This window comes from Rhea pennata, chromosome 2 (assembly GCF_028389875.1).
Source record: "Rhea pennata isolate bPtePen1 chromosome 2, bPtePen1.pri, whole genome shotgun sequence".
In the NCBI taxonomy this organism is placed as follows: Eukaryota; Metazoa; Chordata; class Aves; order Rheiformes; family Rheidae; genus Rhea; species Rhea pennata.
In genome coordinates, this window is record NC_084664.1 from 36,435,881 (window position 1) to 36,461,284 (window position 25,404).

A 25,404-nucleotide genomic window follows, 5' to 3' on the forward strand; every position below is an offset into this window, starting at 1 on the left:
GCTGATGTAAGAGCCCACAAAAATTAAAATCTATTTCAGTCTGTAGCACTTGTGACAACATATAAGCATTTCAAAACAATTCAACTGACAGCATAACAGAAAGGTAATGTGTTTAGTAGCACCCTTTTCATTAATCATTTAATGTTAACTTTTTAATAGAGTAAAAATTTCAATTTTCTTAATTTCTCTTAAAGTCTGAGATTTCTACTATTTAAGCAAAACACTACTTGCAAACACACTTGTGAACAGTTGTCAAATTATTTAGATACTAGTTAAATATTAGCAGTAGAAAATTCCAGGGGATAAACATATGCCTGGGCATAACAGAGGTGGGAGGAGGAGGGGAGAAAACTAAGTTTTTTAGTACTTTTTAAAAAGTAATACATCATATGAAATCTACTTTCAGAAAACAAGCCTGTTTTCCATAAACCTGCCTTCCTCCTAAAATAAAGCAGAACTACCACTGCAGACCTGATGGTGCACTAACATGGGGGGGAAGGAGAAGGGAACAAAAACCAAAACCAAACCAAGGTTTGCAGGTGAGCTCTTACAAGCCTCACTAATGCAGCTGGATTTGTAAGCCCTGTTTCAGATCTGAAACAGCAGTTATCAACCCCAAAGGCAAGTGCAAAATGATATGTGAATAAACCCTGAGCAGTTATGCATATTTTAATATATATACATCCACTTCTGCATATGTCCATGTACACAACTTTTCATATGCTCTCGCCAGCTCCAAACACTTGCTCTTCAGTCTCCAGTTAATTTAAGAGAGGACACTTCACACCAGGTCATTCTCCAAAAAAATTTATACCCTGCAACCTCCAAGCAAGTTGGCCCTCTCTTAACTCCCCTCCCTCACCTCCCTGTTCCTCGCTGCCCCACACAACACCAACTTCTGGGAACTTTCCTGGGGCTTCACCCTGTACGCAGGCAGTGTGCGCCCCACACAGAATACACCCCACACATCCCATAGAAGGCAGAGCCCTTTGCTTGGGGATCACAACAATTATTGCCAAAGGGGGATTTTTTTTTCCTGTGTACCAGAAGTAAACAGTCCAGGTTGCTTATGGAAAAATACAGAGACACAGAAGTTACACAGACTAAAGAACACCAGTGAAAGTTACTGCAAAACAGGCAGTTGCAATAAAAAGTCTCTCAGAGGTAATTATTTTTGTATTTTATACAGTATTGTATAACGACGCACTCTGATGCACCCTGTTGTGCCAGCAAGCCACCAGCCAGCATGTTTTCCTCCCCACCAGCTAAGATCTAGTCTGGTTTCCTGCCAGAATCTTAATGTTCTTTTAACATAACTGGCTCATGGGAGAATGCATTTTTCTTCTCAAAAGGTTCCTGCTATGGTTTCATAACCACAACAGCACACGTCTCCACAGCACACATACATTTGATTTTATGCTTGAACAGTGAACATGAACATGTTTAATAAACTCATTAAACAAGTACTGCAAACATACTATACTTCCACAAATGCATTTCTGTTTATTAATCACTACTGATAATTTCAGTCAGGTTTCACCTCCTTTCATCTCTCATATATGGTTCGAGAAAATGTGCAATAAAACAAACCAAAAACCCACAGCAGATTAGTCCAAGCATGTAACGTGTGACATTAAAACAAGTTTAAAACATGTTACTACAGAAGCACACTAATTGTGAACTTTACACAAATGGTTTCAAAAGAGATATTGTTAGTATTTTACTCAGTCTTTAACATAATCTTTATTTTTCCTTGAAAGGTACCGACTTAAATAGCCACAGTATTTTTCTAATTAGTGCGAGAAGTTTCTTCAAACCTAAAAGAGCAATGTAATTTTCATTTCTTCTTCAAATATAAGAACTACATGAACTTCCCTTCTGCATTAAAATGAGGAAAATCCTCATTTCCTTTTTCCAAAAGAAAAGGAGAGTATGAGATATTTAAACTAGGAGTCAGAGAAAGAACAAAGGAGTCACTAAAGGCCAAAAACATATGTCATCTACTATAACATATGTGACAGGATCATATGTGACATATCCTCACAATGCTTGTATCATTACCACACTACCAAAGGGGTCTACCAAAAACTACAACCTTTTCTTCTCTCATGCAGTTAGTTTTAACTTTGCTTGTTGCACAGCTGAAAAGCCAGAGGCCCTGAACCTACACAACAGTTGCTATTCATAAATAAATTTCTAAGGATACCCTTGAAAAGTGGCAAATCTCCTGTTTTCTGATATGTCTGATATTATTCTTCTCTTCATCCAGCAGAGACGTAAACAACTTGTTAGAGTTAATGCAGTGAAGACAGGACAGTACCGACACACCAAATTCTAAAAATTACATTAGCTGGGGATCATACCAAATCAGCAGCGCATTTATTTCAGACAGTCCCTCTGTCTCTTCAGCTACTGTCCCCACTTAAAAGTAAAGATTTTTTTCTCAATATAGTAACCTTTCGCTAAAGCTAAAAATTAGTGATTATGCACTTGTGAAATAAGTCATCCTGCTCATTCACCCTTCCCTTGCTTAGATGTCATCTGTGATACTCAGTTATAGTTTACTTTAGTCTTAAGCAACAACACAAAATTAGGTTCTGAGCACAGGTCAGACAAAGGTTTGCTGCGGCATCTGCAACACTACATGACGTATTTCAGTACAGAATTCATAGCTCTGTACCAAGAGTTTCTCATATAAGACACTTCCAGTAAAGACCCATCAGATACTGCCGAGCTGCCAATATGACAAAAATGTTGAGAATATTTAGCTTACAGAATAAATCTTGTGAAAGTATTTAATTAACTTTCAAATCAATGTATGTAATATTCGTACTAAGTGACTGAGCTTGTAATTTACAGTTGGCAAAATTGAGATAAAATATCAAAGGAGGACTAGACAGGAGCTTCATAAGGTTTCTCAAATAACATTTACATGGGCTGAGGAATAAGGATTACTTCTGTCACTATATTTTCCTCTATATTCAAGACAACAGTGAAGAGTTCTCCCAAAGGCTCTTCAGTAGCACACAAAGATGGCTTCTACATCTGCCATAGATCCAGTTTTCAACTTTGCAAAGTGAATTTAAGATGACTTCACTATAAGGTGAGCTCACTTTGTATACAAAGTACTGTTTCTTTCCTTATTCAAAGGATGAGGAACTGTTCCTTTACAGGAACACTTACACTATGTGTTAATACAAGATGTAATATATCTTAAAATAAGGGTATCAAACCATTGATAGATTCCAAGAATGTGTGCCAACAGGATGATACTACAAGAGCTACAAAAACTAAAATATTATTGTTAAGTTAAATAATTGCTTATCTTTACAGCTTTTTGCAACAGCTTGATGAAAGCTATGAAGAACTTCTTTTTTGTAATTGTTTAAATTCTTAGTTTTGTATCCCTGGGATTCTATCATCCTTACTCTTGGCAATTATCAATATGGTCTTTCAATGGAGAATAATATTCTTACTTCGAAAGTGAAGGATTAAAATAAAAAGAAGGCAAGGGTTTACCCTGGCTTTGTCACAGGTTTCCTGTGTGACTTTATAAAAGTCATTAACATACCTGTTCCTCAGGAACTCTTTCTGTAAATAAAATAGCCACATGCTGCTCAGTGGGGCAGAGCAGAGCTATATTCATTTCTGCCAAGTACACTGAAATTTTTGCAAATCACAAGACAATCATAAAACATTACTTTGCTATTTAAATATAAAACATGTCAACATAATAACCTATCTACTTAGTAAAAGTGTTTGATAACAAACTGTTCTATCAGCATAGGCAAAGTGACCCTATTACAGCTGGGCACCTCCCAGAGAGAGCCCATTGTGGCAATGCCTACCAGTACAAATAAATCAAGTACAAACAAGATTTCTTTCGGCTCCCTGCCCTCCTCCTCCTCCAACTCTTTTCAGCTTCTAATTTGCAGAAGCTGAAAATGTACACAGATGTTAATGACCTTTACCGCAGCCACATCTAACAATGATTCGACTGAACTGGCATGCCCTCATGCCTTCCTGTATTTAAGTTTTCATGACTCATTTCCAACTTTCCAGAAGAAAATTAAGGGTTTTTTTTCCTGCTATTGGGCCCCATACAGCTAGCAATACCTGAACAAGCTCACAATGGAAACTGTGAGAAATGCAGCCCAAAACAATTCACCAAGCTAAATGTAGTGAGTATGCCTACAGAAACACAGATGCAAACATAATGGGGAATTAGTGCAAGACAGCAGTGCTACATTCTGTTTTACAGGTCAGATATCCATGTAAGCCTGTTTACACATATTTCAAAACATTAGCTTCATATGCAATCAGAGAACTGCAAGAGCTACACAGGTCACAACACCCAGTCTTCCACTACTGCAATCAAATACGTAAGTTTTATGCAGAAATGGCCTACAACATCCTTTCCGTCTCACATACCCTATATCACCAAGTTAATATCAGTAGTTTAAGAAGGCTAAGAATATAAATAATATGCACTGCAAGAAGTTAGCTAGGGATCTCAAGGGCTTTAGCAGTGCCTCTAACCCCAAGAGAGAACCTGATAAGTAAAAGCACTGAGTGCAGTCTGAATACACACCACCAGAAAGGCGAACTACACAAGCACCATGACTGGCAATCTGATTTGAGACAGAATTTCTTCCTGATCCTAAATCTCACAGTCAGCAAGCACTCTAGCAAAACCACACCAACCAAGGACACAAGAAGCTCTTCTGTACCACCAGTAGTACTGTATCGTCTCACCTTGCCAAAGTCCCTCTCTGGCTGTGGTCTACTAACAGCACTTCAGAATGCAACTCCCCTCATCACCAGAAACGCACATTACCACAAGGCTCGCCCAGTTAATTTCCTTCCTACATCCTTCACTTCTGCTTCTAGACAATATAATTTAGCACAACATATCACCCCAAAAGGAGATGGAAATGCTCTCTCTGTGCCAGCTAGGCTACACTCCTCTCCCATTCTCTATGGATGGTGATAAGTCTTCATAACAAGAAGCTTTTTACACAGCATCAGCATGTCTTCTCCAGGCTGAAGAAGGGTCCACATCAATTTAGGACACCACATCTCTGATATTAGCACTGACTTACAGTGAGTGGGTGGTCTCTGAGTGCCAAGTTTCTGAAGCATCCAAATCTCCTCTTAGAGGAGTGAAAGTCTGAGCAATTCCATCAGGCAAAACTTGACAACCTCACACCAGTCTGGTATTAGATCTGAAGACAAACAAGTACACAAACAAACAAAAAAAAAACCCCGCAGATTAAAAATAAAACCAACTGCTGCATTCTGCCCTTCCATAACTGTGGAACACAACAGAGAAAGGGAGTATGATCTACAAATAACTGAAAATGTTCTACATTAAATAATAATTTCCCTAAAATACAGCACTTATCCTTCAGAATAGGAAGGTGTAATCATATTTATTAGAAGTTCAGGAAAGCAATCCTCTGCTGTATAAAGGCACTAAGATTTAGTTACTAATACACTAATAGAGCAATGCATTTGGAAATGGAATTTTTTCTTGCCTGAAGGATCCAGGATTCTATATAATAAACAGAATTCTATACAATAAACATGTAATTCTACTTAGGTGGATGTTTATGGTAGAAACCCACCATAAACATCAGCACAAAGAAAAAAGAATCCTGCAATGGAAAAAATGCTAGAGTACTCTGTCCCTGACAAGCTTATTCAACTGTTGTTTTGAAACAATCAATATGCATTTTTGATATTTAATCAAATATACTTTTTCTACAGACAATTCAGTTTTTCAGTTTTAGCAGCCAGTAGGGCTTCTTCATACAACATGAACATTAGCAATCAGAAATGGCTTATGACAAAGTTTAGGTACCTTGAGTTCAATTTGAGTTTAAAAGGATCAATATTTTAGCTTCTGTCTATATGCATACACTGTACAGTCTGTCATTCCGATTATTAGGTTTGAATCTCTGCTGAACCAAGTCAATTCTCACATCACCTTGACAACAATCTTCCCAGAAATGTAATCAACATCAAGCAAAAGAGTGTCTTGGTACTATATATCATTTACTGTTTATAAAAACTAACATATCATTAAACTTCCTCTAAAGCTCTGAGGCTTTCTTGATCTTTGCTTAAGATTAACATGAAAAAACAGATTTATTCAAATTCTTTGTACCCTAGATTTAAAACTGTATACAGTTTGTAAGCTTCAAAAACAATACAGCTTTAACAGTTATAATTTAGCTTTTTTCTCAGTTATTATTTCAACATGCTGCCAATAGACAATCCAGCTTCTTTTCACAAATGCTACTTCTGCCTTCGCTGAAGTATTGGCATTATTGCCCTCATTTAGCATTATTCTTGAAACATCATCATATTTTCAAAGGAAGGAAATTCTTTTCCCCATTTTCAACCCGCTGAGTTCTGAGCAATGCATTTGCCTTCTCTTATCGACTCTCTACATTTAAGAGCTCCTAATTTCACCTTTACACTCAGTTCCTTGCTTTTTCTATTACATTCCTGAAAATGTTACCGCCCCCAACTGGTTTGTAAGCTAAACATCTGTGATCTAATTTTAAGACTAGATCTTTTAATGTATAAACTTAGGTATTTTTAATAATAATCAAAATATTAAGGTTGAAAGTTTTTTAAAGCAAAGCCAGGAAAAAAAAACCTTGATGTATCAACTTTGATATTTCATGTTAAACTTTTCCTTTAAAAAAGTGCTGCGTCTTGTGATTAGAGAGCTAAAATAGCAATTAATGCAACAGCCCGTTGACATTTTTAGCCTGTAGGAGCCTGTAGTGGGCAGAGACAGTTGAAATAATAACACATTCGAGTGATTAAGCAACCTTAAGATTTGATTAGTCAGACATTCCCAAATCTGTGGCTGGCATTTTTCCCAGCAATTCAGAAAATAAAATAATAAAATTATGCATTTAAAAACTTTTCATTATTTAAGCAACAGAATCACCTGACAAGGCTCCAAAAATAAATAAAAATACCTACTCCTGAAAAATAGTGCCTCTAATTCTTGGTGTTATTTACAAGAACAAAGAAAAGGAAATGGAAAAAAAAATACATATTTCATCTGAAATTGGTTAGTTAATAGATAGTTACATTTGTTATCAGATATATCTTATATATGTCATAGAAAGAGCAGTGACCCCTAAGGGAAGTCACAGACACTGAAGAATACAGAAGCCTTCTCCTTCACTAGCCACATTAAGCCATCAGCAGTTCTGTACTGACTTCCAAAATACATTACGGCTTTCAGAAAAGATTTATGCCTTCACTGTACCAGAAAGCAAGAAAAATAATTGAGCTTTTCAACACAGCCCAAAAGGTCAGGCCTCAGGCCACAGCTCTACAAGTCAAGGGACAAGAAAGGCAAGTTGCCCTTTCCACCATTTGAGTCCAAGCCTCCACTTCACTGAAAGCAGAACAAAACAGTAGAATTTACCACATTATTCTGCAGCTTTCTGTTTAAGAGTTTGGCCCTGTTTCTATGTGAATTCTATGCCATTTTTACATGCCATCTAGGACAAACAAATGCACGGGCCTTTAACCTGAAGGAGGTTTCTAAAGGTACCTCAGAAGTTCATCAGGAAGCTGAAGCTTGTATCAGCTGCTCACTCAGTCACTTCTTAAAGCCAACTGGTACCTTCGTTCTTCTGCTCTCTTTCCACATTTTTGCACGCACAGTAAGTTCTCCTCCCCACAAAATCATTGTTCAGAAAGAGGCCTCATGTTCCCCATTGCTCCCAAGACTTCTGAGCTGCATTAACCTGGTCTGATCTAAGAGCATAGGGATGTGCACAGGGATGTGCACCCACAAAATGCCATGGACTGGCAAGCTACTAAGCTCCTCTTTAACCTACAGCATCTTACCTGGTCATAGGAATATCTGTATAGCTTGAGACAGCTCATATGCATTTATTAAGTCCTTTCCAGAATTCATCTATAAAATAGGCCAGCAGGTAGAAGCCTGTTTTAGACAGAGATTTTCTGTTTCTGAATACTTTGCAATATAGGCATGCTTCCTAAAATCATCACGGGACGAAGACCAGCTTAATTGCAACAACCTTTGCCACTCTATTGACAGACCTGTAATTTTTCCTTCTTTTTCCTGAGCTTGTGAAAGAAAAAAAACCCAGACTTCAGCAGACGTTCATGTAATACTTCTGAATATCATATTTACAAAACTCCACATTAGAAAAAAATCTGATCCCTGATAAATTGGAATAGAAGTATAAATTGAACAATAAAAACGTATCTGACAGTGGATGACTATAGTTCATGTGAGCAACACAGAGGGAAGTTCATTTAAGATGCAACAGAGTAAATTAATTACTTTTTATCCAAAAAGAAAGAAGAATATAATTGACATTTTTAACTCTAAAACAATTCATTAAACTGTTTTGTACAGTATCAGTTCTAAAGAAACTACAAATTTCTACGTGTATTTCTGGAAAAGTCTACCAGGAGCTCATCAAACTAAGATGCAATCTAGCAATAAAATTCAGGTTGGTATAAATCTGCAGCAGGCAGGGCAAAGCCCTTCAGGAGTAACCACCCAGTTCCCTCCTTTCTCATTGTAGCCATTCATTCCTGTCTGCAACTCCTATCAGCATCAGTAGCAACATGGGGAATGGAATCAGGATAGCAATTCAGTTAAAATTGCCCCCAAAAAGCCAGCTTTTCAGCCACACTACGACATACTCTATGAATCTTTGTGCCACTACATGGGAGCTGGAAAGGACAAACCAAGCAGGTGCAGACAGGAGGGTAGAGCACCACTACCCCTTGGAAAGCAACACAAAATTATGCTGGTTTACACTGAAAATTTAACTAGGAAGAAAATAACAGGGAACAGTAAGAAAACAAGCATACTGCCAGAAACAATTTGCAGTAATAGTCAATGCCTTTTCAAATTCAGAGTTTGAGCCACAAAAACAAAAGCTGCCAGTATAAGACCACATACTAAAATCTTATAGTTTGTATGATTGATAAGCTTGTTAGAAATGTCATTATGTAGTGCTAGCTGTAATTTCTCTGAGCTAAATATAACTAAGAACTTATTAGCTCCCCCTCAGCTTTTCTGACATTCAAGAAGAAAAAAATCTTCAGGTCAGAAAAAGCAGATAAGCATACATGCTTTCATGTCACCACAGAGAAACAAGAAGAAAACCCCTAAGATAATTAAGCTAGTTTCAAATGCTCATTCAGACCTAGTCTTTTCAATAAACTGTTTACTTCAGTATTCCACCTCTCTGATTCCAATTACAGAAGTGACTGAAGCACAAATACCTTCTCCTTTTCAAATTTAAATTGTTTATTTGCTTTATTAGAAGACAGCACTGAATCTTGCTCACACATCCAGTCAAGATGCGACTTTCACAGGCAATCTGTCCTGGTACCCACATGCTTTTTCCTGTATCACAAGCTAAGACCACAGGGGAGGAAAAAGAGGAGCAAGTCTCCTTCTGCACATGCATACAGCCTGACGCTTACCTATAGCTGCTGTACTAACATGACATATATGAAGTGGTCCAAAAATCTGCTATAGCAGCAGACTGTACCACCCTGATAATAGCATGGAACAAGTTTTCTTCTGTCTTTTTGCACTGAATAAGGATTTCCAAAGACTTTAAATTTCTATATAGCAGGTTCCAATTTCCTTCCTTGAGCTGATAAAGGATTTCAGGCACAAAATTTGTCTGACATCTAGAAATATGTTCCACAGATTCAGCATTTCTGTTCATCTTTTTTTTCATTTTAAAGGTTATTATGCAACTGAAACCCACTTGTACAATTCAAGGAGTGTCTTTTTTTTCTTTTTTTCTCTCGTTTTCTTAAAAAAAAAAAAAAAAAAAAAAAAAAAACACTAACAGCAGACCCTTTCGACTTTTGCTCAGGCCATGACTACAAAACCATATCACAATCATCACCTGCTTGTCCTTTCCACCAGTTTCTCTCTCATTTCATCCATTGCTCTTTTTCTTCTACTACTCTTAATTTTTATTAAATTCTGGTCTTCCTCATCCCTGTCTTTGCCAAGCAGGGAAAAGAAGAATAAAACTACTTATGGAACAGGAAAGGAAAAAAAGAAAAAAAAAAAGAAAGGTATTCCTTAGACTGTAAGAATTACTGAATACCACAGCAGAACTGTAAAGATGGGCTGGCTAAGACACTTTGTTGCTGCTACAGAGCTGTGCATGTAATGTAGGAGCACCGGTTGGAGGTCTGCCAGGAAGTGCCTACTACACTGAAAAAGAGCAAAGCCAGTAAGCTATTACTTTTTCTGTTGTCTGACCTACCACTTCACACACAGACCAGGTTGGATAAAACAGGCTAGAGGAACTGCATCTATTTGTTGCTTCTTAAAGAGAAATTGCAAAGGAAATGAGCCTCCTGACACACACTGTTCTGCAGTAGAGTGCAGATGGTCCACTACTGGCTGAGCTAGCACACAACAGTAGGACAGGGAGAAAGACCTTCTAGTGTCAAGGCAGGCATAGAAAGATTTCTCCACTTCTGCTAAAGCAGTTCATTGTTGCCATTACTGTTCTCAATGCCATGAAGATTTTTTCTTCCAAAGTAACAGATCAAAATACAGATAAATAGCATGTCAGGCACGGGTGTAGAAGTCTTGAACACCAAACTTCCACCCTTTTCCTACATTTAAAACCACAGTGTAAGGTGCAATTGGAAGAAATGCACCACATGTTGCCTTTTAAGAAAGGAGAAAAATAAAATGCACAAGCAAAAGGAGGGAAGAAGAGTGAACATCACCCAGCACAAATGCAGGGTTAGTTTAGGAAAGGAAGCATACAGCTGCAATAGCATTATGTGACTGAGCAGTAAATCTTTACTTGTAGATTAGCAGGAGAGAAAAGACATTCGAAAAAGGTGATCTGATATCTTGCATCGGTAACACTGCAATTTACCCTCCCCTCCAAAACTGGAATGCCTGTATATGTATAACCCCTTCTTCTCTCCTTATTAGCCTCACACGTACACAAAAAAAACCCCGCAGACTGACAGAAGAGTATCAGCTGCCTTGAGTTTGAACAGTTTTGAAGTCTAAATGTTCACACAACTTCCACAGAAACACCAATCAAAAAGCTATCAAGTTAAAACAAGATCTACCAGGATAAATAGGTGTCAGCCTCAGGAGCAACAACCTACTTGCAGTAGAGAGGAATTTTTCCTAAGGAAAAATAAATAAAAATAGATGTGGCCAATTACAATAACACCCATTCCAGAATCTATCCATTTACCAGACGGTTTTCTCTGCATCTGGAGACCTGCAAAATTGTCTCAACTGTAGCAACAACCGCTGAAAACCTCTGATGACATGTACTAATATATTTATGGCTTGTGAAGCCACATTTACGAAGAACATTTAGGTCACATTTTGGTGAATGCTTTCACTCTCAGATCAAATAATTCATCTATGACAGCCCCTTCTTCCTCCTCGTTGTACTTAAACTAAGTATTTCCATGCTGATCTGATGCTATAGTATTTCCGGTTATCACAACTGGCACAGAATCAAAACTCTCCAGAGCTTCCAGAGCAAAAGCAGGGAAATCAGACGAAGCTCATAAAGAATTCTGAAAAAAAAGGCACATGAAACAGTTGCAAATACAGTTTTTAGTGCATTCTGATACCTCAAGCTATTATGCCTACCTCACCTGTAGCTGATAGAGGCATTTAAAAATGTAGTCTAATTTTTAAGCAGCTCAGAAGAAAATATGGGAGATACTCCATGATGGCAGGTTGGCAAACAAAGTACTGATCTTTAAAGTTGGAGGTGAGGAAAGGGAAGGAAAAGGAAATCAGGCCTACTACAGTCAGTGGCATGCAAGACTTCAGAGCAAGTTGATGACACAAACAGAAATAGTACGTGGGTCTGCCAAAGGTCAATGGTGTGAGATTAACTAGTATATAAATGTTTATAAAAAGGACAAGGGAAATAAGCAGATCTCATCTGAACCTGACAACAATTGCACAAACTGGAAATGATCTTGATTACTAGAAGGATTGCAAAGTGACTGAATAAGAGAGAGAAGATAATCAAAAAAATATCAGGCTGGACAGATATCATCAAAAGTTTACCAAGAACTGTCTTGGGGCTAGTTTAATGGTCATAAACGGTGAAAGAAAATACCAGTTTTAGCTGCATGTACATATTGGTTGTGAATACACTTTGTCAGAATCGTAGAATAAAGTTTTAGTGAAAGCAGCAAAGTTTTGAAATATTCCATTTATGGACAATTGGGAACAAATGAATATCTAATAAAATTTGCTGCTGACATAAAATACAGACACACCTTTAATGCACTGAATGACTATGGCCCCCAGAGAAGGGGGCTCTGAGAAACAGGAGCAGTGACATGGGCCACAATTCTTCAGTACCGAATGCAAGGCCAGATACCCAACGAGCCAGGCAAACAGAAGTTCTGTGGTAAGCAGCTGGAGGTGACTAAGGTGGGGAGGGTACTTGTATATATGACCTGTTTACAGGTTCACTCAAATCATCAATTTGATGAAGGCTTGAAAAAAAGACAAAGCTATCCTTTGACATGAAGTAAGGTATTTCCTACAGAGACAGGCAAGAAAGCACTAATAAATAAATAAAATGGCATTGCTAGCATCTTATCTGGTCAGAAAACGAAGAACAGCATGTAAGACACAGCTGAGATAAGTAAAGGTTTATACAAGGGAGGTGAACATCAGAATATTCACCTACAGTGTGTATCATGAGCATATCTGGTCTTCCACATCACAAGAAAGATTCTCTGCATCTCTTCAAGTTTAATTGAAGGTCTAGTGGCATGGCTGGGGGAATAGAGAGTTTCTCCTGCACAAGAGACAAAAATGTAAGCCAGTACAGCTCAGCAAAACAAAGGCTGAAAGAGAGAACATAGCTGCTCTTAAAAATACCAAGAGGAAATACCAATTTTAATTAGACAAGACACACTGGTTGTGAATACATTTATTCAGAATCCTAGGCCAAAGTTTTAGTGAAAGCAATGAAGTTCTGCAATATTCTGGTTATGGGACAACTGGTGACAAAACTCTGAAGATGCCTTGATCTATTTACAAGAGGGATTATAAAAGAAAAAAGACCCCACACTGTTGACTGCTATAGAAACACTGAACGTATCTAGGAACTCTCTTCCAGTCCTATGAGGTATCAGCACAACCACTTTCAGCAAGAATGTCTTATCTACCACATGTGTTACTAACAGTGATTTAACCTCTACTGCCAACTGACCTTGACTTAGTATTTAAAAGTTTTCTTTTTAAAAAAAAAAAGGAGTTACTTTGGGTTTATTCACTTTCTCACTTTACTGTGCAAAAAATGAACCCTTTCATGTGATTTAATCCCTTAAGTACTCCCTTAATTAGATGAATATATGGTTCTTCCTTACTGTGTAAACTACTTGGCTCAGACTACGAACAAATGGCACAGGGTAAAACAATGCATATAGAAGTTTTATTCTCTGGAATTTGCCTGATGCCTGTCTTCTCCTTCTTAATAGTCCAATGTATTTCCTAGCTTATGAATATGAATATCCTTTGTCACATTCCCCCACAGTTAGTTCATGCTTTTGGAAATATGATGAAAGAGAGATCTGGCAAACATTATTTCTTTTTTTCAGAAGTCTCTTATATTCCAACTTCTGACAATCTAACCTGTAAATCCAGCTGTTCCAAAACATTTTTTTCCATATTTCCTTTAGGGAATTTTCTTTTTTTAATATACTATCTTTTCCTCTACAAGTCTAACATTCAAAGCAATCCACTAAGTCAGTTAACATTGACACTAGATATGCTAGAGTTTCCCTTCCACCTTTCCCCCATTTTAATAAATCTATGAAATACATGCCTTGTGAATTTTGTTTGCAATCATAGAATCAGCAAGGTTGGAAGGGACCTCTGGAGATCATCTAGTCCAACCCCCCTGCTCAGCAGGGTCACCTAGAGCATGGTAGACAGGGTTGCATCCAGGCGGGCCTTGAAGACCTCCAGAGAAGGAGACTCCACAACCTCTCTGGGCAACCTGTTCCAGGGCTCTGTCACTCTCACAGGGAAGAAATTCCCCCTCATGGTCGGGCAGAACTTCCTGTGCTTCAGTTTCTGCCCATTGCCTCTTGTCCTGTCACAACTGAAAAGAGTTTGTCCACGTCCCCTTGACACCCTCCCTTCAGGTACTTATGCACATTGATAAGATCCCCCCTCAGTCTTCTCTTCCCCAGGCTAAACAGGCCCAGCTCTCCCAGCCGTTCCTCATAGGGCAGATGCTGCAGCCCTCTGATCATCTTTGTAGCCCTACGCTGGACTCTCTCCAGTAGCTCCATGTCCCTCTTGGACTGGGGAGCCCAGTACTGGATGCAGTACTCGAGATGAGGCCTCCTCAGGGCTGAGTAGAGGGGCAGGATCACCTCCCTTGACCTGCAGGCAACAGTCTTCCCAATGCAGCCCAGGAGACCGTTTGCCTTCTTGGCCACAAGGGCACATTGCTGGCTCCTGGTCAACTTGTAATCCACCAGCACTCCCAGGTCCTTTTCTGCAGAGCTGCTCTCCAGCAGGTCAGCCCCCAGCTTGTACTGGTGCCTAGGGTTATATTTCCCTAGGTGCATCTTCTTATGTTACACACTTTTGCATGCAAGTATTTCAGTGGCATTCACATACCACCTAAAAGGTTTCATAAGATTATTTGCAAATATTTGTGAAGAAATCTCCCAGTATTTTCAAAGGTCAGAAAGAATCACAGGGAAGTAGAAAAAACAGCTTGGTCAACCAGAATAAGAAGTGAGAATTAAAAAGAAATTTTATATAAAGAAATTACACACACACATTATATATATATGTGTGTGTGTGTGTGTATATATACACAAACATATATGTATATATGTATATAAATATATACCTCTCTATCTGTGTATGTAAAAAATCTCTTTTCCTGTGTTCAATATACACCTCCAACCCTCCCTCCCAAACTCTAACTGTATTAGCCTGGACAGATAGAGAAGATGTGATCTCACAGTGAGAGTGACGGAGCACTGGAACAGGTTGCCCAGAGAGGTTGTGGAGTCTCCTTCTCTGGAGATCTTCAAGGCCCGCGTGGACGCAACCCTGTCTACCATGCTCTAGGTGACCCTGCTGAGCAGGGGGGTTGGACTAGATGATCTCCAGAGGTCCCTTCCAACCTTACTGATTCTATGATTCTATTGACACCAAAGTAATGCACAACTGATGTATAGCCTATGCCTACTTCTCTCCTGCATTCAAGTAATCCATTGCATGGTCAAGTGGCAACATGCTTAAAGACTGTTGAGTAATGACATTAAGATCGAAATTTCTTCAAGAATTCAGCTTCTGCAAGATGTGAGGTCTAGGAGACCAGCCATGCTAAAAGAGGCATTATATCTTCCTAATATTCAAGAAACTGCATTTTTTTCCTTTAAGACATAAAACATGCTTACTTAACAACAAGTAAAGATAGTCCTTACATAGAATGGCTCTGCACATTAAATTATTATTTAATTTGAGAATACCAAAAAAAATAAATGACTGCCATTCTGCCTTGAATAAAAGATGTTTTATGCTAACTATGCATTCTGTCCATATTAAAGTAAATAACACAAGCTCTTTTGGCAAGGATCAGTTGGTAATACAACATGAACTGCCATGATGTCTGGATTATCAAGACTAAAATGGCATGCACTGTTAGGAAATCCTGGGTGTCTTCAAATGCTGAGCCATGCCACTGAAACTGAGACTTCCTTGGGCTCTTCAGCAGGAAGCAGCCTTCCCCCACAAAAAAGCTCCATGGTATTTCCCAGAGTGAGAACACTCAGTATCTTGATTATACCAAAGATATCACCACTACTCCGTCACTGAACTGCACTGAAATTAAAGCAGCCATGTGTTTAAAAGTAAAAAGATGTCTGAAAATACAGCTAAAAATAAAGTTGCATCTCCCCTGTTCAGCTTATCATACTAATCACCCAGGACTAAAAGCAGATTATTTAAAGCCTGCCTGATAAGAATAATGACCTTGTGTGCTTTCAAAAATGCTCAGTGGTGTCCTATTACTTGAAATTTGATATTTTAAAATGCAAGATTATCTTCAGTAAAGGGTCTTCAGTACACCAGAAATTACATGCATAGACACGGCAGAAAAAAATGACCTTGCATACTTAAATGTTCCTGCAATAAAGAAAAAAATATTTTACAAGTCATCTTGTGAAAGTTTGGATTTAAAAAAAAAAAAAAATAAACAGAAAGTTGCATCTGCCAAATTGAGATCCTAGCAATTGCTTTGTTGATGATTTACAAGTAGAAATGTCAATTCTGATAAACTTCAAAAGGTACAGGGCAATATAGTACAATGCATAGAAAAACACGAAGCTATATGCTTGTGTGGAGAGAAGCCTATGATTCAGATAGCCTGTGGAAAATTCTAACATCTCATCTCTGAATCTGAAATGAAATTCCATACTTATTCAGTGAATTGAATGAAAAAAAAAAAACAAAAAAAAAAACACAGAGCAAGAAAAACTATACATCACCATGATTTCAGCAAGGTAGGTTCATACTTACTCTAATTCAGTAGAATATTAAAAGAGCTTGTTTCAACAAAACAGACTGGACATCAGCTAAAAGAACGTTATTTATCTTTCTCAATAATTTGTAATTCTTTAAACACTGGGAGATATCTGGTAATTAAGCCTTAGTTTTATAAGTTTTATAAAGTTACTGTCATATTGAGTGTTTCTGGTTTTAACACGCCGCAGACAAGATAGGTGGATTTGAAGGAGTAACAAATCTGCAACTGAACTCAGTTATCACCCTCCCCCCTTTTTTTATATAATACAGGAAAGATGATGAACAGGTTTTATGCTTCTTGAATTTCAGCAGCTGTGGCAATGGTGTAAAAGCTTTGAATTATTTCTTGCTAGTTATGTCAGTTAGTAAAAATCATCAGTATTATTCAGTTAAGATAAGGAGTCATTTTAATACACTGACCTGGTATTTTGCTCAACATGCAAAGTTCCATATGGGGGGGAAGGAAGGGTTGTTCAGATTTTTTTTTCATAGAAGATTAAAAATAACACAGCAAAGCAGCCTCTCATATCCAGCCCAGAAATCTAAATCCAGTAAGGCGCTTGCTCAGCCTAGCAGTGGTACTGATACCACAGTAGCAGGCAGTGTCTCAGTTGTTAAACATGTTACTCAGTAAGGAGAGTTCCCAGATCATTTGCTGATGCTAGTAAGGATATACCTACTGAATTTCTAAATTCACTTCCAAGCAAAAGGTAACTTTCTTGCCAAGACATGACAAGATCCTGTAGAATATCCAAATTCTCTTCCTTCCACTGTTTGGCCTTATTAAGTTAACAAGAAAGATCAAGTCTTCCAACTTGGTCATTCATTATTAGAGTTCTGCAACAGGGCCACTCTGCTACAGCCTAGATTCTCCCCCTTTATATATAAATTGCAGGTAATTAGCAAACCCCATTAGTTCTTTTTCAGAAGTTGACTTAAATCAGCTTCTGTCTGGCAGATACCAGCAATCTTCCAAAAGCTGTCTATTCCAACTACAGTTGCACTCTGCTATATGAAAGATTATCTACATCCTGACCATAGCCTTGTGCCATGCTCCACTCATGATCCCACCAAGACTGGGAAACAACACTTGAACAGGACTCATAAGGACTGTAACAGACTTCTCCAAAACATTTGTAAATCTACCAGTTTGAAGAGCAGAAGTACACAGTTTTTACATGCTTATCCTCAAATCAGACTTTTGTTGTGTTTGTAGTGTCATCTAAAACCTATTCAAAGCTCACTGCAAAGTAAACCAAACTTCAAAATACAATAGTACAGTTACATATCTTAACAAGTGGCAAAAATATTATCATATTATCATCTTTCCAGTAAACTAAACATCGGCTGTTGCAAGTGATTCCACTAACCATACTTAACAGCAAGAGCAAGAAAGATGCAGTTCTGAGAATTTTCTAAGACACTGCAGTACCAGCATAGGCCACAAAGGCTAATTAATCGCCCTTCCTTGCCAGCAACACCTCCCCCCCCAAAAAAAAAACAAAAATAACAAACAGAAAACCCACTCCCCCTGCCCCAAATTCTCCCGAAGTTTTTTTTTTTCTTCTAACTATAGTCTTAATAATGCTTCTAGCTGGTTCTTTTTTGTTTCTTTGTTCCACTACAGCTTATTTAAAAAACAGATCTGCAATCTTTTAGCAGTAACACCAGCTCTAAATAGACTGATGCATGCTTAGTGTCCTCCTTTTGAGGTGGTGAAAGCAATGTTAAAAAAAAAAAGGTTCTTAGAACATCTGCTACCCGAATGGCTGTAGGGCTCATAAGAATCAGACAGGCCATGTACCACTGAGCTGCACAGGCACAGATACATGCAATTAAAAAAAAAGTTACTGAACTGTGGAAAGCAAGCACACTCGATGGGTGTACTCCCCAAGTATTAGCCTGCCTGGAGAAAGTCACTGCAAACTCCTTCCAGAGTCGCCTTAACAAAATGGAAAGGACTCTCAGGAGGCTACATCCCTTTGAAGGTTAACTTCATCAGCTCCCCATTCAGCAAAAAAGTAACCACCAAGAAGTATGTCTTAGGGACCCCTTGGAACCAATGATTTACACCTACTTAGTTATTTTAGGGCACTCAAGTATCACCATATAAGATTTAAAAAAGAAATAACACAAGTGCTTTTTAAGGTACGTGAGATGGTCAGGAGAGGATGACTGGTGACCAGTTCACATTCAAACTGAAACTTTTTCCCCACTAATATACAAGTTACACTTACTGCACTTACCATTTATGTTTTCAGAGATGTGTCAAGGGGAGCTCAGCACTCATTTGTGACAAGCAAGGGCTATGGAAAAATGAAAGAACAGTTCGCTGCCTTGAGAATACTGCATTTTATATTATTGAACAAGCTTATTTTCAATAGCAAGGGTAGTTCCAGGTGTCATACAAGCAAGACGTTCTGGATTCTGTTCTAGGGGAGACACTGCAATTATGCTCCACATCCTGAGGCAATGGCAGAACCTTCTGATGAAGACTTAGTGAGATAACACTGGTTTCAAAGCCATCTCTCACCATTAAAGACAGGACAGCAAAGGGTCTCTCAAAAATAAGAATTGCACATTGCACTTGGGAAGCTAAAAGAATGAAAAAATTCTCTCTATCCCTTCTCAAGGCTATTCTTCTAAACACATTGACCAAACAATAATTTTTGAGGAAAGGAAGACATTTAAACAGGAATTTTTTAATATAAGCAAATGGCTGGCAAGATGGGGGGGGGGGGAAAGTAGTGCCAAAGAACTGGATCCTACTGTGCCTTGTGTAGAAACTTGAAAGACAAGATTTAACCTACTGTAACAAGCAAAATTAAGAATGACACAGATGGGTTTGTGCACAGAGAAGAGTAGTCTCCTACATACACATTTCTGTTGGTGATTGACAAGCTATTCAGAGTTTGTCTTTTCTATAGTTTTAGTTACTTCCTGAGCAGAAAGAAGGTAAACAGAGTACACTCAGGTAGCTGTTCCTTTGTTGAAACTATTAAGATCAGGAGCTTCATTCAGTTTCACCAACAGCTAAATAACAACTAACTGCACAAATTAAAATAAGAACAGCAACAATGTGTACGCTGCAACTAGGAGAAGCCTCCAGAACTATGGGAAAAAACAGAGAATACCAGAGAAAAGTGACCTCAAAGTGACCTAAGTGATGGCCACAATAGGTAAGAGATGACACTCACATCACAATACAGTCTTTGCAGTATTATCATGAACAGTAGACACAGGAATGGCAGAGATTAAGATGAGGCAAGAGTTTCCCTGGTTTAATGCAGTCCTACACGTTTCTATTTCTGCCCTAAAAACTTCATTCATCAAAGGATACACCAAATGTCAAAAAGGCCCAAGACTTCACAGATTTTACTAACAGCAACAGAAAATCATTATTGAGATGCAATATTAAAATTTAACACATATTACAATAAACACAATTGTAAATTAACGCTGGTAGAAATAAGCATTAATTTCTCACCTTCATAATTTTGCATTGTTATTGTCTTCATTCTAAGGAGAGGTGTTAAATACAGCACAGATGCTACACGACTACTGTGGTACCAGGTATTACCTGCATTTTTGCTGTGGCAGTTTTTCTTGGTTTCAGTTCAACAAACATGGAGGCAGAACCTGAAGTTATCTTCCACTAAAAAGTTAATATTATGCAAAGATGAATCTAAGAAAATCTCCTTAATTCCAAATACAAGCATTATATTAGGAAGCAGAAGAACACAAGGATATTTGTTTGCACAATCATATTAATATAAATGCCAAAGTCCAGAAGGAAATAATTAACTGTTGACTGGCAGAAGCTGTGTTTGTTGGTCTAAGTACAATTCAGCCAAAAACCCACAACTTAAAGACCAAATAGTTAATCAAATATTTGCATCTTAACACCTGGACTTGAAAACTAGCAACCTAGAGACACAGACAGATATACATACACCTCTCAGTCAGACATGCAGAGCAGAGTTTGTCTGATATGCTGTATCGCAACTGCAAAGGGTTTTCAACTTCAGTTTAAATTGTTACAAAAATGAAAAGCAAAGTACAAAGGCACGTAAAGAAGAACTTTATCTGCAGCCTTCCTTCTCAGAGTTATCAGATGTTATTAGGCAGATGCTGTCTATGTCTGGCTCCCTTAAGGAATAATACAACTAATAAGTTTGGAGATCCCTCTGAGGGCCAGAAACTCATAGCAGTTCTAAATGTACCACTTCAGATCAGGGCTTAGAGGTCAGTGAAAGTCAATTCTCAGTTTTATTCCTGCCTCCTGTTGCACGTAAACAAGGATTCCTATCAACTCATGTTCATCAATATTTTTTCCCCCGAAAAAGACTCAGGAACCACGTATAGGATAGGTCTATAACCAAAGACTGAGAATCGGTAGTAGACAGGCATTGCAAAAACTGCCCAGTACCTTATACATCAAAAGTAGCTCAAGTTTTCTTCACTTTTGTGATTAGTATCATAGAGCACCCAGAGACTGAAATAGGATTAAGAACTGCTATGCTTATTGCTGCTTATTAACACATGACTTCTACTACCCTAAGAAGCTTGCTTTGAGTCAGTGATGTTTTAGCACACCAGACTGGCAGGACAGTGCATGCTGAGCTACACTGGACTGAACTGACCAAATGCACTTCTCAGCTTCAGCTAGCACTCTTAAAGTCAATTTAATCATAAATGATGCAACATTCACGATTGAGCATATTAATCTGCAGGAGGAAAAAGATCAAAAACTACATGAAATAATATATAATCATGCTGTAGGAAGTATTCATATTAAAATCAAACATACTAATAATGCATATCAGATCTATCATTGAAATTTCTATATATAAACAAACATATATAAAAGCTCAAAAGACTTAAAACTTGTCTCAGTTGAGTCACTTGAATCCTGAAAGTTGGAAAGAATTTGCGCAACTCCTCCAATTTGTTTTCTTCCTCCATTGAGGCTACCCTCAACTTTTGCAAGCAACTTACAACAATATGCCTTGAGTTTCATGTTGACAGAGCTTCAAAACTATTGCTAAAATACTGTGTTGATTCAGGTCATAACTTCATGTTCAGAAGTAGCAGATCTATTATATGATACATGCTACATAAAAGTCATGAGCAGCTTCAAGAACTGTACATGAGCAACAAGCTAAAAACAGACTGAAAGAAATAGGAGTTAAGGATATTCAGCCTTCAAGCATCAGACCCACAGCAAAGCTTTTCCCACCTATCATGTTTCCTGCTCTGTGCTACTTCAATTCTTATATTCATATTATCAACATCCATGCCATTGAATACTGGATAGCAGACAGCAAACTATCCTATGTTAATTAAAATACATTTTTCTCTTTTAGTTTTAGTTTCTATGTTAGTAGAAAAAGACAAGCACCCACAACAGAACAGAGCATTACATACACAAAAACCCCTCATCCTTCAGATGAGCAAGAAACTAATGGAGCAATTTGATTCTAGGCACAATGTTCAAGGATTTACATATTTGTACAAGTGACAGCTGCACAAGGCTAAAAACAATGTCTGACTCCTAAAGTATACTGCTTGAATATAACTGCAAAGGCAGAAGGCAAACAAAAATCCAACATCTGAAAGAGCAAAGCTGAGTAAGTTTTGTAACAGAAACACTCTAGTACCGCTTCGAAAAGTTGCTTGTCAGATCACAGAGTATTTGCTTCCTATATTTGAAGCTTGACACAGGAAAGGACAATCAGATTCTCCTGTAAGTTTCTTCAGCTAAGGTAGGATCGGTATACCAGTGTTGCCTAGGTGTTTATCAGGGAAACTTTCCACTTTTGCTATGAGTCAAACCTTAACATAACTGAAATTAACTGAGAAATTTCCACTGACTTCAATAAGGTCAGAATATGTCCTGATATAAATACCAGGTATATTCTGAAATATAGAAGCACCTCATAATTGTACAACCCCATCTTCATAATGCTGCTTCATTTATCCCTGCATTTTTTTTGAAATGTACACTACTTAATTTTTAGCTTTACTTTAGAAGTGAGAAGAGTCTTCCCATGCAAAAAGATAACATAATTTTATATATATATACACACACATATATATATATACAGGGGGTCCTTCTTAAGAGCACCACTGGTAGCAACTGAAAACTCATTTTTACAATTAGAATCTGTAAGATGCAAGGCTGCTAGAATAGCACAGTATCTAACAATCTATAAAATGCAACAAATGAAGGAAAGCCTGTTACAGAACGGCAAAATGATTCATAATGGGTGTGGTTTTACCTAGTCCAAATTCTGTAAGACGACATACATACTAAAACACAGCTACCCTTCAAATAAGATTTTGTATAAAATACATTGCACTTACATTTGCAAAGTAAATGAACTAGCCACACATGCAGCGCTGCAATAAGCAAACCCCATCGGAGTCTCACCATCATTTCCTGTTCTTCATGAATGTGTTAGTAATTTCAGCCCAACCACAACTGCTCTGCCCCACCCCCAGGACACAGGCGCACACACATGCACGCTCGTGCACAGATAACGTCTCCAATCCCTAAAGTTCTCCACCCACCTTTCCTGCATACAAACCCAGATATCACACAAAATGAGAAAAGAGGACAGAAACAGGCCTAACATGAGGGGTCAGAGTAAAGAAAAAGAGAACAAAGAATTATGTACTCTACTGTTTACTCATTGGGGTAGGAATGACAATGAAAATCTTTCACTTGATAGATTAAAATGCACACTGAAAATTATTAGTTAAGATGTATTTGTTACACTTTCAGCAAAAAGCTGGGAATAAAAAAATAGCTTAAAAAATTAAAAAAAAAATTTAGATGTAAATTAAAAGTCAATGTTTCCCAAGGCTTTATACAAAAATATGCTTTAAATGTCCAAACTGGACTTACAAGCTCTGTTGAAATTAAGTAGAGTGAAACATCATTCTGAACTCTAAGATTAATCAATGGACGTCAACGAATGAAGCAACAGCCAACTGTTCCCTGTATCTCTTTTCAAGAAGGCAGAGACTGAAGAACACTGTTACAATCATTAGAGGTGGGGGGGGGGGCAGACACATTACTTTACAAGGAAAAATAAGTTTATTAAATACCCTTTTCTATAGCCATTTCAGATGACCTACAAGTAAATTAAATCGGCAGCTGTCAGTTAAGAGTACCAAATGGTTCTAAAGTAATGAAGTATTTAAATGCTCAGATTGCTTAATTTGTCCTCAAATTGAAATTACATCATACTGTACTAAAGTGAATGGATTTAATTAACCTATTTTCTTGAATATGTGGGCAGAAGGGGAAAAAAAAGTAATGGTGGCAATTTTTACTTCACACTAGTATAGAGAACCACAGATTTAGATGAGAGTCATGGCAGTCAAAAAAAAATCCTCAAGATTTCTGAAGTTACATTTAGTAACCAGTTGGCTGTCAGTTATATTTTCCAAAGCACACAGCGAGAGGGGAAAATCTGCAGTGGCTCCCTGCTGAATGACTCCCGGGAAACTCACTGCTCAAGCCTTACGACTTAGAAGCCAATACAGGATTACATTTTGGAAACAGATGCTTGCTTTATCAATTAATCTAGAATTAGATCTCTTTTGGTGCTACAAAGAGCATCCTGGGAGGTAAATAAATAACGAGGAACCTTCCACAGCACACTTCCGAGGCGGCGAAAGATTTCGAAGTTGGTTCCCGAGCTGAAATAGATACGCCGTGCGGTAACAGCACAGACGGGGATCTCGCCGGATTGCAAGAGATGAGGTTCTTAAATCCGATTTCTTCTGAGGACGGTTTAGCGGGGCAGGGGGAAGCCGCGCAGGCTGGCGGGCCGAAGCGCCGCGCTTCCAGCAGCAGCCCCGCGCCCGCCCGCACCGGCGGCGGCGGAGCGGCACCGCCTGCCCGCGCCAGCAGGATCCCCGGCCCCGGGCGGCTCCCGGCGCCCCTTGCCGCTCCGGCACCGGACCGCGAACCCACTTTCCTCGGTTGCCGAGCTCCCGCGACCCCGCCCCCGCCCCCCCCCGCGGCCGCGAGCCCCCGCCAACGGCCGCAACCGCCGCGCCGCCCGCCCCCCCGCTCCCCTCCCTGCGGCACGGCGGGGGCAGCGGCCCCCGGCGCCGCCCGGCTCCCCCCGGAGCCCCTCACCTGCCGCCGGCGGCCGAGCCGCGGCCCGCCGGGCGCCCCCAGCACGGGTCCCGCGGCCGCGGCAAGAAGGAGTTGCGCAGGAGCGACAGCCCCAGACAGCGGCTCTACCTGCGCCGGTGCCACGGAGGTCGGGAGCGCGCGGAGCGGCGGCGCCTCCGCTCCCGCGGCTTCTGGGGGCCGCTCGCCAGAGGGGCGGGGGCGGGCCCACCGCGCTTGATTGGCAGCCGCGCTGACCAAAGGAAAGCCCGCACTCCGTCCCCCGCCCGCCGGAGGGGCGGCGTGCCCGCCCTCCCCGGCCGTTGGGGTTCCATGACGTCACGGGCGGCGCCGCTCGGACAGGTGGAGCGCGGGGAGGTGTAACGGACGGACGGACGGGCGGGCAGGCGGGGTGAGGCGCGCCGCGCTCCGCTCCGCGGGAGCCCGCCGCCGCCGCCCCTGAGGGGACGTGGGGGCGGTGCCGCGGCGGAGCCCCGGAGCCGGGGGCAGGCAGCTGGGACGGGGCAGGCTGCAGGCAGGGCTCGTGGAGGCTCGGGTGGGGGTGGGGGAGGCCCGGGGCTAATCCCTCACCGGCTCTGCTGGAGACTCTGAGCCGAGGGATTGTCGGCTGCCCCTGGCGGCCCGGCACGGCCCA

The 25,404-nt window shown here is 39.6% G+C and overlaps 1 protein-coding gene across 3 annotated transcripts in view; it reads right to left on the reverse strand.

The window, feature by feature from the left end:
* OSBPL3 (oxysterol binding protein like 3) overlaps positions 1-24,938 on the reverse strand; it is a 96,526-nt gene extending 71,588 nt beyond the window's left edge. For all 3 annotated transcript variants that reach the window (XM_062569236.1, XM_062569237.1, XM_062569235.1), the window contains exon 1: positions 24,774-24,938. The gene's annotated coding sequence lies outside the window, so the exon portion shown is untranslated. The remainder of the gene's footprint in view (positions 1-24,773) is intronic.
* Positions 24,939-25,404: the final 466 nt, after the last annotated feature.